Here is a 17803-nt window from a genome sequence, read left to right on the forward strand (position 1 = left end):
AGCCCTTTTAGTATCATGTGTTAAATATGTTGTTCATGTGTGCCATGCATAGACTAATACAGACTTTCAAACAGTCCCCATGCATTGTATGCTGTGAATTCTCGCATATTCATGAGGGCTGATCGTTTGAACGTGCAGTGTCTAACAATCACGCCAGCGTAGCATGCCTTTGCATATTCGCGATAGAGCGCTGTGTCTTCGCAAAAGACCGTAAAAATATGCGGTATGTGCGTAGCAGTTTGTAGCAGTTTTGACAATCAGCTCTCAATATCAGGTCATACTGAGATTTGACTGTTTGGGAGTTTGTATCTATTTAGTCCATGGTCCTATGCCTTGCCTATCTTGACTTGTACATCAAACCACATTTTCGTAAATCATTATCATGGAAGTACTGATTTATTACTACTTATTAATTGCTTACAATGTTTAGTAAGCTCTTTTATAATTTTTTGTCAAGTTTATAGATTTTCAATAATCTGGTTATGGTCTGCAAGGAGGGCACATTGAACAAAGTTTCCGAATTCCACAACATTTCCACCCAATAACTTTTTCATCAAACTAGTCCTACAAACATGATAAGGACCAATTGAATAGCTTATATCAATATGATGTGTGTTTTATGACACATTGCATTGGACTATTCTAGTTGAAATCCATACACCCCCTATGGCAGACATGACCTTAATCTCCCATGCAGGAAGTGTAGATTTCAAATTGGGTTACCTGAATGGGTGACTCCATTTGAAATCTTCACTCCCTGTGTGGAAGATTAAGGTCATGTCTTCCATAGGGTGTATGGCTTTCAATTGGAATAGCCCATTTCCCATGCTGTTCCAACACTTATTTTGGGAATTTTGTCGATATAGTGCAGTGGCACCGATGAATGACATTATTGTGTATTCTTACCCCTCTATGGTATGCTCATCACAGGTATTAGATATTGACGTTATTTGTTTCATTTTTAAGTGTATACAGTAATTTGTATTTTGTATATCTGTCCACATTTATGTTTTTTTATAAAACAATATGTATGCATTTAATGTACACAATATCTTGGTGGGTCTGGTAGTCCTTGGGTGCGCTTGGCTGAAAAATAAAAAGGGGTTGCTAAATGCTAGTTCGAAAAGTCACAAGCACCCTAACCCTAAACCTACCCTTATCTTAATCCTAACTTTTGGACTATTGACCCCTTATAATTTTTTGTACTAGCAAACATTTTTTTTTGACTAGTGAACCTTGTTTTCAGACTAACAAACCTTAGGGAGTATGAAGTGGACTGATTCCACAAAACCAGACCCTACTTGGATAGAGCTAGAGTAAAACTAAATAGTGTAAATTCCATTTTCTCAATTTGCCTGTGATATTTCCAATTTCAAATATGAGTTGCAGACAACACTGGCGCATTTCGATATTGGTTTTGCTGGCTCAGATTTTATGTTATTATACATATATTGAAAAGGCACACATAAAGTGCCGGGAACCAGGTTACGGGTACGGGCTGTCAGTGAAGTTACCGTGATCATGTGACATCAAATTTGATTTTTGAAGTGGTGATTTGTTGTTAAATTTTATTGAAGTGTTTTTATGATATTTCATGATTACATACTTTTCTGTCTCTGTAATTTGTCTTCATTTTCCATATCGCTATCATTATGGCTTTAGGCTAGAGGTCTTTAAAGCTGGAGGGCTATTTTGAAAGGGGAAACAAAAGCCACAACAACTCAAGTCTGTGCATAACATTAACAATTACACTACATGTACGTGTAGGGGTGGGTGGTACTTCTATATGTCATATTGGAAATACCACCAAAAATGCAGTTTTTCCGCATCAACATGAATGTTTTAAATTAAAACAATGCAATATGTCCATAATTTTGAGCAAAATCCTTAGAAATATAGGTCCCTGTGTACATGTACCTGGCAAACGACCTTAAAAATAAGTTTCAATTTTGAGCATAAAAGACAGTTTACTGTAAGTGTAGTGTAATATTATATAGTCATATTTCTTGCCAAGTTTTCTTTAATGGTGCTAAGTATAATTAAGTATTAATAATACAGTAGTAGTAGTAGTATTTTATGCAAATTGTATTTTTTATTTTTTTTTATGTATGTGGCATTGAGAAAGTAGAAATTTGTTTCAAAATCTAGTTTAAAAACTAGGAAGTTGTTTCAAAATCAGATAAAACTGGAAATGTTGGTACCAGGTTTAAAGAAGCAAAGGTGCATGCAAATCATAATTTTGATAACAATTAAATAGTATTTTGTAAACTTAAAACTTGATGTGTACAACAGATGTTTGGGAGGTCTTTGCATGGGGCAGGGCCCCGGCAGGGTTGCAGAGACATAATTTTAGCCATTCAGTTGGATTGGCAACGAGCCTGCCTGATTGAGGTAGCAGCTCCCATGATGTTTGAGAAGGGAAGAGGCCTCTCATAATCTGTAAGTGAATCCATCCAAATTGTCGGATTATGTACCTGGCTAAATTGACATGCACAGTTTTGTCCGATTTTGAAACTTGTTATTTTGTATCTTTACCTGTATAAGGCTTTAAAAATTGTTATGTTTCAAAGCCCATGGCTGTTTCAAACACAAATGCAGAATTCCTTTTTTTTTTAAACTTAATTTTGATTTCAGTATGGTATCAAGTAAATTTTCTTCCAAATTTTTTCTCAGAATTTTATGATTTTATGGAAAACAACACTAAAGAAAAGGGAAATAAACAATAATCTGTGGTTTCAGCTGAAATGGATGTGCTGAGAAAAAACAACCACACACGGGGGCTTTGAGACATAACCTTCTGTTTTTTTTAGCCTAAAGCTGAATTTTCATTGCTGAGTGACGAGCAATTGGCTTTTGACCAATGAGGTGGCACAATTTTCCCAATGCAACAAAAAGCACGCTACCTATAAATTCAGCTTTATCAATATACAACTCAAGTTGGGCTAATCCGTTTAAAACCCACATCATCCTTGAAGAAGATTCATTCGTTTAAATTTTTACAGATCCGACTATTTTCATCAATGAAAAGAGGAAAAGGTGTGCAAGATTTTGGAATTCTAAAGAAAATTGTCTCATTGTATGTGAGATTGAGCAAAAATCAACTGGATTTTATAAATTTCAGCAATTTTTAACTGGAATTTAACATAAAATTGACAAACATTTCAGCTGTATTGAACATAGGGTACAACTGACAGGAAAATTGTCCACAGGGAGTGTGGATATTAAATAGGATAGCCCAATTAACCTGTGAAATTGGACATAATCATGGAAGAAAACAGTATCAAGTTATATTCTTTATTTAATTTTTTTATGTGTGGATATAAATAAATGGCAGAGAGAAAATTTATAGAAATAAAACAGTTTACATATGACATAAAGATTTTGACAATAAATATGTATTTGCTTTTCACATGTTTCAAAAGAACTTTCCAACAGGACTCTATGAGAATCACCAATCATGCCTGCCCATAAAAACATTCAACCAATTAATTTCTGGTGTTTTGAATGTGTGTTCAACAAGGCAATGGATATTCAATATACCAGTGGTGCCTAAACTGTGAATCACTAACTTTTTGAAGGTCACACCCTCTTCCAGAAGGAGTCACAGACTTGCCTGATTTTTTTTAAATGCACATCCGTGCACTGAAGTGCAGGGTACCATCATATTGGATATGTAACCCCATTTTAGCATTAAAGTTGCAAATTTTTGCGTGTTTTGCACGCATTTGACCCGGTAAAGTCATTCTGGGAGCCGGTCAGTAGGACAATTTGGAAATTGGGCTAGGTATTCTGCTAATAAACAGCATTTGTGTTATGCTGTGGGGTGGCGCCATATTTTTTGGCCCCACATATATTTAGGGCGTATGTTATCATCCAGATGGTTGGTTGTTTGTTTGTTTGGCTGTCCGGGCAGAAGCAAATTCATTAATCCACTCTACAGCTCCAACACACTCACCGATTAACTTCAAATTTGGTACATTGATAGGATATGATGGCATGATGTGCTGTATAGTCATTGGGTCATGTGCCTATTTATGAATATTAATGAGCTGATTTGCATATTTTGCCTAATTTTTCATTAATCCACTCTGCATCTTAAACGCAATAACCGATACAAATATCGAACTCGCCGTTGGCTCGTCCGATATTTTTATGACTCATCCGATATGTTATGGTATCATGCTCAGCCATCCAATATTATATCAAACTTGGTTTGGTGATTTGGTATGGTTGCCTGATGTGCTGTATAGTTTTGTGTCATGTTATTTGCATATTTAAGAATATTAATGAGCTTATTTGCATATTTTGCCTAAATTTTCATTAATTAATCCACTCTGCAGCTTAAACGCAATAACCGATCAACTTCATTATTATATCAAACTTGGTTTGGTGATTTGATATGTTGGCCTGGTGTGCTGTATAGTTTTGTGTCATGTTATTTACATATTTATGAATATTAATAAGCTGATTTGCATATTTTGCACACATTTCCATAAATCCACTCTGCAGCTTAAACGCAATAACTGATCAACTTCTAACTTGGTATTGTGATAGTATATGGTGGCCTGCTGTGCTTGCTGTATAGTTTGTGTCATGTTATTTGCATATTTATGAATATCAATGAGCTTATTTGCATATTGCTTATTATTTTTATTTATAAACCTTTGTTATCTACACACCTTTATGTGGGGGCCACCTTAATTACGAACTGCGTAATTCTAGTTTATATAAAAATTTGGGTCACTGGGAAACCATGCAATACGCTGTGTCAAGTAAGAGTACTGCAATGCATGATTGGTGTGAATAAGCATACGAGGGTGGTGGGTCAGTATGTAATGAGAGTTGACCTTTGACCCCTTATATTGAATATTTGGATGGAATTTCTTTATGATCCCATATAGACTGTACCTTTGTCTTTCAAACCACATATGTGTAAATGATATAATATGCTTGATTATGTAACAGCATTAGCATAAAAAGGCGGGCCTTTTAATTTACAGCAAAGGCATGTAATTAAAACGTCCAAGCACAGCAAAAGTACATGGTGTATAATATATGGCTAATTTTGGGCAGAAATAAACAGCAGGTCCTGGGCCTGCTTTTGGACAAATCTGAGGCTTGCCATTAAACTTGGATGGAAATGGGATTTCTTTGAACTTCCAACAACTTTAGGACTTGAAGGGAAGCAACATTTTTCAACAAAAATGGCAAAAATGAAAAAGCAGTTATTACAAATAACATCATTTGGGGCTAAAATGGTCTAAAATTGTGACACGATTTGGTCCATGGGGCCAAAGGAGACATTTTTTAAAATTGAGTTATTTTTTACTCCATATTTTTACCTTTATCTCAGTTTCAAATTTGCCGCCTTTGGCCCCCATGGACCAGATCATGTCACAATTGAACTTTTTCGAAAAATGTAGTTTAGGGAAGAAATTTGCACTTCTAGCTATTAACTAACAAACTGTTCATTATCATTCCTTCCTATGAAACTATACTAGGAATAGCCCTACTTCATTTTCTGGATCTATCCAACTCTAACCTAGGAGTGTGTGACCATTTTTTTGGATCAAATAAAGCCGAAAATAGGCCGAATCTCTCAAATTCCTACTGTAGGTAAACATTACATTACATTACATTACATACAAGGCATTTATAGGGCGCCATTTCATAAAGGCCACGGCGCCATCATGTGCAATACCGCTTGGATGAGGTGATTAAGTGCGACTAATAATGGATCACTTCCAAGAAGCATTCTCTTGCGCTGCCTTCTACAATACAAAGAAATATTTCATTTTGAGCATGGCTCCTTTTGTGGTGTGAAATAATACGGACAACATCACACAATATCTGTGTGTTCAGTGGGTTAATTTTGTGTGCATAGGAAACATTCATTTTGGGTTTAGTGAAAAATATATATAAATATTAGTTTACATAAGTGATGTCAGTGAAACTACACTATGATGTCAGGACTTAAAACAAATTTGTTATTTTCTGACTTCATGTTTTATTACACTTTGCCATCAAAGAAATTGAACTGTAAGACAGAGCACACACAACAATACAAAATACACATGTGAAGAAAATTGTTCACATCATTCACACCCCAACACCAAACTACATCCAATTCAAACAACTGATGTTTATTTTTCTTATCAGCAATATCGTTTTTAGTCAACTCTTCCGCCATGTGGTACTAAAAAGGACTTTACACTCAGCACTATGATTTCCATCAAAAATTTAAGTTTTGCTATTTTTACCAATAACTATCAGGAAGGGTTTCTGTCTATTTTAAACTGAAGATGAGGTAAAGTGGAAAAAAAAAGACACAGGCAATTTTGACTATTTAACTTGGAGATCTACAGATTTAAACCACATCAAATTGCTCTGTTGATCTGACAAACACAAATTCCATTTCAATGTATAGTGCTCAGCCATGTGTCAATTCGCTCAATTTTTGTGTTAAAAGCAAACTTTCACTATATTTTGTCTCTTTTGGGGGGCAAATAATGGAAAAAAAGTATGTTTCCATTTTTTCTGATAGGGGTAAGGGGTCAAATCCAAGATGGTCACCCAAACCCTATCAAACTGCCTGATGAATGTAAAAGAACCACACATAATTAACTTATTCTATGGGACACATTGCACAATTTTCCAGATCAGTGCTATCTTTTGTAGATAGCATTAGAGTGTCTATTTACAGTGCTATCTTTTGTAGATAGCATTGAGTGTCTATTTACAGTGCTATCTTCTGTAGATAGCATTCAAGTGTCTATTTACATTGCTATCTTCTGAAGATAGCATTTTACATTGCTATCTTCTGTAGATAGCATGAGAGTGTCTATTTACAGTGCTATCTTCTGTAGATAGCATTAGAGTGTCTATTTACAGTGCTATCTTCTGTAGATAGCATTAGTGTATATAGAATTAGTGTCTATTTACATTGCTTTCTTCTGTAGATAGCATTTTACATTGCTATCTTCTGTAGATAGCATTCGAGTGTCTATTTACATTGCTTTCTTCTGAAGATAGCATTTTACATTGCTATCTTCTGTAGATAGCACGAGAGTGTCTATTTACAGTGCTATCTTCTGTAGATAGCATTAGAGTGTCTATTTACAGTGCTATCTTCTGTAGATAGCATTAGTGTCTATAGAATTAGAGTGTCTATTTACATTGCTTTCTTCTGTAGATAGCATTTTACATTGCTATCTTCTGTAGATAGCATTCGAGTGTCTATTTACATTGCTTTCTTCTGAAGATAGCATTTTACATTGCTATCTTCTGTGGAAAGCACGAGAGTGTCTATTTACAGTGCTATCTTCTGTAGATAGCATTAGTGTCTATAGAATTAGAGTGTCTATTTACATTGCTTTCTTCTGTAGATAGCATTTTACATTGCTATCTTCTGTAGATAGCACGAGAGTGTCTATTTACAGTGCTTTCTTCTGTAGATAGCATTAGAGTGTCTATTTACAATGCTATCTTCTGTAGGTATCATTGGAGTGTCTATTTACATTGCTATCTTCTGTAGATAGCATTAGATTGTCTATTTACAGTGCTATCTTGTGTAGAAAGCATTACCATCACCTAGATACTCAGTAAAGTTGCCAAAAGGCAATATCTGACTGAGAAAACAATACTGAGGCCGGTCATCAGACACGGATCAAAACCTGACAACTTATAAAATTACACTTAATGCTACTTAAACGTACAAAAATACTACACTACTTATTAAAGACCCATTCAGTGATCCCAGCGAAAGTGTAAAAAAGTTGAAATTGTTTATAAATTGCTTAAAAGTGAAGGATAAGTTATTCAAACTGTCATTTGGTATTTTTGAAATGAAAAATTTGGCAAAAAACAAAGAAAACAGCAGCATTAACGAACTTGAAGCCTCATTCGAATACATGTAGCTAATTTAGATAAGTACTGTCAGTATCTAAATTACAGATTCATGTCAATTCCTTGTATTGTCTTAAATATACGGCTTTCGGCTGAACTACTAGCAGGCTGTGTTAACATATTTATGACAATGACAACGGTACCAAAACCTGAATTTTTATGATTTTTACGATCGGGCCGGACGAGCAAATCACTGAATGGGCCTTTAATACTTTTGCTTTTAAGACCAGATGTAAATTATTCTAGTTTGTTACAATCGAGTAATGATGAGGGTAATGAATAAAAATGGTAATAAATAGATTGTCTATTTACATTGCTATCTTCTGTAGATATAATTAGAGTCTATTTATAGTGCTATCTTCTGTAGATAGCATTAGAGTGTCTATTTACAGTGCTATCTTCTGTAGATAGCATTAATTTACCTATTTACAGTGCTGTCTTCTGTAGATAGCATTGGAGTACCTATTTACAGTGATTTCTTCTGAAGAGAGCATTGAAGTAAGTATTTACAGTGCTATCTTCTGTAGATAGCATAGAGTGTCTATTTATAGTGCTATCTTCTGTAGATAGCATTAGAGTCTACTGTGATATCTTCTGTAGATAGCATAGAGTGTCTATTTATAGTGCTATCTTCTGTAGATAGCATTAGAGTGTCTACTGTGATATCTTCTGTAGATAGCATTAGAGTGTCTACTGTGATATCTTCTGTAGATAGCATTAGAGTGTCTATTTTGATATATTCTGTAGATAGCATAGAATGTCTATTTACAGTGCTATCTTCTGTAGATAGCATAGAGTGTCTATTTATAGTGCTATCTTCTGTAGATAGCATTAGAGTGTCTACTGTGATATCTTCTGTAGATAGCATTAGAGTGTCTACTGTGATATCTTCTGTAGATAGCATTAGAGTGTCTATTTTGATATATTCTGTAGATAGCATTAGAGTGTCTATTTACAGTGCTATCTTCTGTAGATAGCATTGGCATACCTATTTACAATGCTATCTTCTGTAGATAGCATTAGATTGTCTATTTACAGTGCTATCTTCTGTAGATAGCATTAGAGTGTCTGTTTACAGTGCTATCTTCTGTAGATAGGACAGTGCTATCTTCTGTAGATAGCATTGGCATACCTATTTACAATGCTATCTTCTGTAGATAGCATTAGATTGTCTATTTACAATGCTATCTTCTGTAGATAGAATTAGAGTGTCTGTTTACAGTGCTATCGTCTGTAGATAGCATTAGAGTGTCTGTTTACAATGCTATCTTCTGTAGATAGCATTAGATTGTCTATTGACATTGCTATCTTCTGTAGATAGCATAAGATACCCCCCCCCCCCATCACTACACCACTGATTGCTATCTTCTGTAGATAGCATTGATGTACCTATTTACAATACTATCTTCTGCTCTTCTGCATATCTTGTCTACATTAATTTACAAAAATGTATCTGAAATATTTCATCTACCTTGAAATATTATCTACCCCTTCAATGTTTTCCATGTGAAATAGAGAGAATGAAAATGTAAATTTCAGTTTGAGGAGAAGAGAAAGAATATAGTTGACATTTTTCAAATACAGTTTCATAACAAATCTGAGTAGCAAACTGGTAACATTCAGAAAGCAAAGCAAAAACCTTCCTGCAATTAGAAATGGAATAATCCTAGCCTATAGCAATACTACAGAGTGCACCACCACCATACATACATGCACACACTTGCTCACTCACTCACTCATCAAAGCTACCGTGTGTTACCACTGCCATGCGCCCGCCACTTTAGTTGTTGACCTTATTATTGGTTGATGGTAGTTGAGAGCTCCTACTGAATCTGACCCTATACCTAGTACTACTAAGAGTCAATTTGGTATTCACATATACCTCATAACAGTACGTTTGCATAAGAGGATGGGGAAGTAATAGGTGCCTCGTATACACAATATTGCATATGTAAGGTGGATATGGTAAAGTTACAAGTGAAATGATGGAATTTTAGTATTCATGGATAAATTGTCTGGGATGTTTATTGTAGGAGGATTTAATGCGCGGTGATGATTACTGATGTTAACAGGTGAGTAGAATTTCATTAATTTGTCATCAGTGGATGTATCTTGATTTATTTGATGGTTGGTGAGATATCATTGATGATGTTATCTGTGAGTGTTTCAATACAAACATGTGACATGGTATATCAAAAAGAGACAATTTTGGGCAGGTTATCAATTTTGAGTGTTTTGTATAGATATATTTTGCTCCACAATGCCATTTTTCTCAATGAAATTGGACATTCCTAAGCGAAGATAATGAGTTTGTAAGTTATGGTATTATGAAATTGGAAATTGAGATATCGGCCTTTAAAAATATTATTGACAATGTTGACAGTAGGAATTACCTTGAAAAATGTCTCAGAAATACTAGATGCCAGTTATATTCCGGTCTGAAACTATCAGACAATATTTTAAACATTATTAACATTATAAATTTGTAACAAACCCAAATAGTGAAAAAAATCACCCCTGGGCAGATTTTTTGCTATTTCTCCATTTACGATCCTGCCCAAAAGTGTCTCCTTTCGATATACCACGTCACATATTACAACTTGGGTATCTGTAACATAAGCATTTTGAGAAATAGATAGTAACATTAAGCATAGCTGAAGCATCTATTACACAAGTAAGGTACACATTTTTACAGTGGGGTACAGTAATATCCATTATTTATCTTGATGTGATACAAATTGCATTGATAATTAGATTAGAAAGGAAATTTCATAAAATCATGGAAATTAAAGTGTTGAATGGTGTAACTTGAGGAAAAATAACATACTTTTTACATTGTATAGGCCTAGTAATCATATAATTAGGTTAGAAAACAATAAAACTGCTGTTGTGTGGGTCCAGTGTGTGGGTATTTATGAAAATCACTGGTGTGACAGTACAAACTATATTATAAGTTGGGGGCATTTTGAGAAATAGATAAAATGCTGAAGCACCAATTAGACAAGTACACATTTTTACAGTGTGGTAATATCCATCATATATCTTGATGTGATACAACTTGCATTGATAATTAGAAAGAAATAAAAAACATGTTGTGTGGGCCAGGTTGTGAGGGAATTTCATAAAATCATGTAAATCACAGGTTTGGGTGTAGTAACTTGTGAAAAAATAGCACACTTAATAATTAGGTTATGAACATAATAAAACTGCTGTTGTGTGTGTCCAGTTGTGTGGGCATTTATATGAAAATCATGGAAATCATAATGTTGGCTGGAATAATATAACTTGTGGAAAAATAAACACATTTTTTACAGAGTATAGTCATTTGATGCATATATTATTAATATAATTGGGTTAGGGAGAAATAATGCTGGTACCTGCTGTGTGGGGATTTCATAAAATCATGGGAATCGCAATGCTGGCTGGAGCAACTTGTGGAAAAATAACACACTTTTAAGAGTGTATTATAATTGTGACCATCCATGACGAACCCAGTGTAAAGTCGCCAGAGATATGAACCAATAAACCAAATGAAGTTCAATAGAAAACAATGGATTTTAATGCAAAATATTGAATTTTGAGTACCAAGTTTACAAGCAATCATTTGATATACCATTTTAAAACTTGTTTTATTAGGATTTTAGCCAATTCAAAATCTAAGATACTCAAATGTGCAACTTTACACTGGTTTTGTCGTGGACGGTCACAATTAGGTTTAGAGAGCAAAAAAACTGTTGATGTGTGGGCAGTGTTCGAAATATGCCTCAAAAAGTTACAGGCCAGCCGGGCTTGATCTTAAAAAGTTACCGGCCAGCTGGGCCAGCAACTAGATGCCAGTCAGAAAAGTTACCGGCCTGGCTAAAAAGTTACAGGCCAATGGCCGGCTGACCGGCCCTATTTCGAACGATGTGTGTGGGTCCAGTGTGTTGGAATCTTTTATGAAATCATGAGAATTACAATGCTGGCTGGAGTAACATACTTTTTACAGTGTATGGTAATTACATTAATATACTGAGGTTAGAGAGCGATTAAACTTGTTTTGTGCGTTGGTGTGTAGAGATTTTATATGAAAATCATGGGAATGACAATGTTGGATGTAGCAACTTGATAATATTGATAACTTCATCAGCATTGATATTTGATAACTTCATCAGCAGACAAATTACACGCTGTCATGTTTACTGGTTTAATTCTTTTGGACAAATAACATGATAGTTTTAAGAGTGTATAGTATAATATCATGCATAATACATAGTGATGTGATAGTAATGACAGGTATGCCTTGGTAAGCTTGCATTGTGACAGACTACATTGTGTGGGGATTGTATAAAAGTGTCATAAAAAAAGCTAAAAATAAATACATTATTTGATGAAGTATGGAAACTAACTAGATTTCATCTGTGATGCAGAATTGATGTAGTAACCATCATATTGTGACAAAACTATGATGCATGTAGGGGGGGTGTTTGTAATAGCCAGACCCATGACCATGGGGGATGCAATGCACCCCTCCCCCACCCGGACCCTCATTTTAAAAAATTTGGCACGTCCCACAAAGAAATCGTATTGCGAGTTAATATTTTAACTCGGGCATATAAATTTGTACAGAATATAGTGGTTTTTGATTGTTGTTGACTAAATTGTTGGGCAGTTGGAAAAATATCAAATATCAGTCTTCATTCTTATTGTATGCTATAGAACACCTCAGTCTATGCCTCAAACATGTAAAATCAGTCTGTTTTAGGCTACTCTTGCTGCTGCATACCCTAGGGTCTAAGGTTTCTGTGGACGTCTAACACTCTTATGCATCTTTTTAAAGCATTCATCTCAAGTCTTCCAACATTTTCCAGGTTTTATGGAGATACGTTACATCCTGAACTAAGTTTCGATAACATATCAATATCATCCCTATGATGCACTATGATGCGATAATATACTGTCATACACGTTATCACTGTGCATCAAAGAGTTCTGTGAGAACAGGTCCCATTGATGTTATCTACATGTTGAGTGGCTTCACCTCCTGTATGTACAGAGCCTTTCACTTGATTTGATCAGAGCTCACTATGTCATGTTGTTATGTTGCATGTTGAATTATTGAATGCATGGAGCGATACACATTGCTATGTCTGGAGGCTAAGACAGGGTTTTGTACATTACAAATTGTTGCACAGTTGCAAATGTGTGAATATACAGACATGTATTACTGCTTTTTATACACCAATGTAATAGGATAATGTTTGGGGAAAAATACCATTCATACTTGGAAGACATTTTTGCATAGTAGTATTGTTATCATCGACAGTGGAGGTGCCAGGGCTTTTTTTCGGGGGGAGGGGGAGGGGGTCAAAGTGAATTTCAGGGGGGCATCAATAAATTTGGCACAAAATTGCTACAAAAAGTAGAAATTTCTGTAATTTGGGAGTTTTGCCTTAAAAGTGGCAAGGGGAGGGGGGCACTGATCATCAAGAAAAGTGGTTATATTCCCAGAATTCATAAAACAGATTTTAGGCTATTTAGTAGCACCGTAACCCTCCTATCCATTAGAAGAAAATATTCTTGGCTATCCTGTATGTGTAGAACCCTCAAGAGAAAAGGGTTCTTAAAAATTCAAAGAACCTCAAAATGGTCCTTTCTGGCCTTCCCATAGCCCATTTCTGTTTTCTTTCTAGCTTTTCAGAACCCTTTGCTGTTATTTATAACAGCAACCAACTATTTGGAACTATTTATAGTTCTACATATAGGACATTTCAAAAACCTTAGGTTCTACTTATACTTTGATCAGTCGTAATTGGCAGGAAATGTTAGGCTTTTACCAACTATGGCAAAAAGTAGATCCTCGTTAATAGTTGACTTGCCTGCTCTATATTTTGGGAGTTAAAGAAAGTAGACCAATTATGGGACTTGAATTAACAATAATTCGTGATGCTTCTGGCGAGATGTCACAAGACAATTCTCAAAATAAAATATATTGATCTTAATCCGCGATGTTATAAGGCACAACAATTACGAGCTGATCAAACTATAATAGAACCATTTTTTTCTAACAGGATAGTGTCTGTTGGAATACATACAAATAGAAAATCAGACTTGAATGAATTATTTATTATCATGTGATAGGGAATGGAATATAATAGTATAACATACGCCTTACAGTCTTATGCTGCTAAGATCAGCAGCAGATAATGCTCATAATAGAAAACAGTACTATCAGCAGCATAGCAAATAATAGTGCTGTCTGCAATGAATGGCAAATGATTACTGCTCTGCGTGCTGGTCATAGGGTTCAACATAAACAGTCTAAGTTTTGAGATATTTCTCTGGAACCACTGAACCAATACTGGGTGTGTTTGAGCTTATTTTAAAGTATTTTCATCATGCTGATTACAAATAATTATGATCATGGCAATGTTCAACTCTGAAATTTTTTAATTTTTTAAGAAATTTGAAACATGTTGTTTGCAGCCAACACTGTTGTGGAGAGTGTTTTAAAAGTGTTAATATCAACATAGAAGCAAAGAAAGTACTGTGCTATCAGAAGGATATAAGAAATGGTTAACATGCTATCAGCAGAATTATAGCAAATAAACTGCAGTAGTGAATCAGCAATAAACATCAAATGATTCAAATGCTATCAGCTGTAGAAAGCTAATAAGCAAATTACAATAGAATCAACAAGAGATAGCAAAGGAACTATGCCATGCAAACAGGCCAGTATCTAGGATTTTTTTTCGGGGCGATAATTTCTAATGTAGACCTTTCAACAAACAAGCTGCTTGCAAACAAAAAGGGAAAAGGGGACTTTGCCCCACTAAACATGGTATGGGGCTATTTGTTAGTTTTTCTTTCTAATTTGGACCTCCATGGACATTTTTACCCTAAATATTGGCCTGGTAGCCAATGATTCAAATGCTATCAGCAGTAAAAAGCAAATAGACCACAACACAATCAACAAGAGTTAGCAAAGAAAGTACTTTGCTATCAGCAGTAGATAGCAAATTATTAAATCACAATCTGTAGCAGATATCAAATTAATTACGTTTACGCAATAGATAGCAAAAATGATTTAACAGTGCTCATCAGGAGTAGATGACAAATGCATCAACAGTGCTATCAGCAGTAGATAGCAAATGAACTACAGTGCTATCAGCAGTAGATATCAAATCAATTACAGTGCTATCAGCAGTAGATAGCAAATGAATTACAATGCTATCAGCAGTAGATAGCAAATGAATTACAGTGCTATCAGCAGTATATCGCAAATGAATTACAGTGCTATCAGCAGTAGGTAGCAAATGAATTACAATGCTATCAGCAGTAGATAACAAATTAATTACAATGCTATCAGCAGTAGATAACAAATTAATTACAATGCTATCAGCAGTAGATGACAAATGCATTAACAGTGCTATCAGCAGTAGATAGCAAATGAACTACAGTGCTATCAGCAGTAGATATCAAATCAATTACAGTGCTATCAGCAGTAGATAGCAAATGAATTACAATGCTATCAGCAGTAGATAGCAAATGAATTACAGTGCTATCAGCAGTAGGTAGCAAATGAATTACAATGCTATCAGCAGTAGATAACAAATTAATTACAATGCTATCAGCAGTAGATAACAAATTAATTACAATGCTATCAGCAGTAGATAGCAAATGAATTACAGTGCTATCAGCAGTATATCGCAAATGAATTACAGTGCTATCAGCAGTAGATAGCAAATGAACTACAGTGCTATCAGCAGTAGATAGCAAATGAACTACAGTGCTATCAGCAGTAGATAGCAAATAAATTACAATGCTATCAGCAGTAGGTAGCAAATAAATTACAATGTTATCAGCAGTAGATAGCAAATAAACTACAGTGCTATCAGCAGTAGATAGCAAATGAACTACAGTGCTATCAGCAGTAGATAGCAAATAAATTACAATGCTATCAGCAGTAGGTATCAAACAAATTACAGTGCTATCAGCAGTAGATAGCAAATGAATTACCATGCTATCAGCAGTATAGATAGCAAATGAATTACAGTGCTATCAGCAGTAGATAGCAAATGTTTTCGATTTCAACTGGAATAGCCCATAGGCCTATGTGACCATCCAACACAAATAGCTTTAATGTCAATATTTTCACTTTTTAAGATGTTGACAGACAACATTTCCTCAAAATAAGCTTTACGAGGTACATTGATAGATTATCAGATTGGTCCTATTGCTTATTTGCAAGGTAGTAACAATCAACACAAGTGTTTGGAAATCTTTTTCTTCTTGTTTTTGAGCAGTTCAATGGACTATAATCTTGAAACAATCTCTGCAGACATTATGCAACCCATCCATGGTGGAGAGTCTTACATATGCTCATTAAACAAATGACAAATTCTTTTTTTAGAAAATCCCCAATTATTCCTTTATAGTATAGTAATTAATTAGTGTTAGCAGCTGTAGCATGCAAAAATTATATATAAAATTCTTATAATTATGATGACATGACACTTTATACAAATAACCTTGAAACTATAGCTAGTAACATTTAAATCTACACAGTTCAGTTGCTTGATGATTTTTATAATTTCAGAAACAAAATAAATTTAGCCATTTTGCATTATACATGGATTTTTTGCATAAATCTATATTATGGAGGTCATATCTCTTCCTGTTTCACACAAGGCCACTAATCATAAAATCACTGCATTGATTTCTGCTAACAATGGCAAAAATCATTAGCATATCGCACAAATTGACTTTTATCAGGCAAATTAGCCACACGACATCGAGCCAATCAATATTATTTGAAGTAAAAACGGAACATATGTCTCATGTTGTATTTTAAAGGGACGTGCAGAGATATTCTTTATAAAATTGTTGGCCTAACTATACTCAAGAATTGGTCAATTAGCAAAAATAATGTAAAATTGATAGTTCAGGTTTTTCATAAAATTAGCTCAAGTAAATCCCTTAACCCCATGAGTGCTACCTGCTGATTGGTTACAGGAGGAAGGCTATTATGATTTATTGAGCCAATCAGCAACATGGTAAGAATGGTGATAGAGCTGAAGAGGCTTAACTCCATGAGTACGACCAGAACAAAATTCAAATTTCAAAATACTTTTGCCAACCAAATCATAATCTGCAAGAAATTTTTTGTACATGAACGCTATAGAGCCAGAGGTTTCCAGTGGAATAAAAATCTCAACTTTTTTTGAGAAAAGTGGGGGATGATGCTGTGGATCATGAAATGCACTTTTAATTGAGAGACAAAAATCTATAAAATTGAAATTTAGAGACATAATATGAGCGCTGTATAAGCAGCTTCTCTGCTAATTGATTGTGTTGGGAATTATGTTCTGGATGCAGACCTTAATGAACTAATCATGATTATGAAGGACATCGATATATGGACACATATTACATCCATGTGAGAGAAAATCACACTTGGGAAAATTGAGGGCATTTGTGTGATGAAATCTTACACATCTCCTTTAAGGCCACAATGCACAATTTATATTACAATTTTAATATTGTTAGTTTTAGTTTTGATAGAAGCTCGTCAGTGGGAGGTAGTGGTTTTCACTGCTGGCTCCTACCTCGAGGGAGTCTTGATTATAAGAGGGTTGAAACTCCCCAAGACAGGTGGCAATCAACTGATGATCCCGCATCCCGCTGGTGAATGAAAGCACAAGACATATTCCATCTGTAGTTTTTGTGTATATAATACTAATAACAAAGGTTTCTGTTCATTTTATGCCAAAATAATGAGATAAAATGAAAGAATGCTCACTTGCTACACCGGCGTATCCAGGATCCTTTCCTGCGGGGAGGGGGCTTTCAGAGTTATGCAGGGGGGGGCTTAATGGCTAAAATCGCAAAAAACGGCTGATTTTACATGATTTTTAAC

At 34.9% G+C, this 17803-nt stretch overlaps 1 pseudogene; it reads left to right on the forward strand.

Annotated features, from left to right (window-relative positions):
- The first annotated feature begins 9536 nt into the window (after positions 1-9536).
- LOC140168212 (ankyrin repeat domain-containing protein 49 pseudogene) overlaps positions 9537-17803 on the forward strand; it is a 119883-nt pseudogene continuing 111616 nt past the window's right edge.

The sequence above is a fragment of the Amphiura filiformis genome, chromosome 13 (genome assembly GCF_039555335.1).
Source record: "Amphiura filiformis chromosome 13, Afil_fr2py, whole genome shotgun sequence".
NCBI classification, from domain to species: domain Eukaryota; kingdom Metazoa; phylum Echinodermata; class Ophiuroidea; order Amphilepidida; family Amphiuridae; genus Amphiura; species Amphiura filiformis.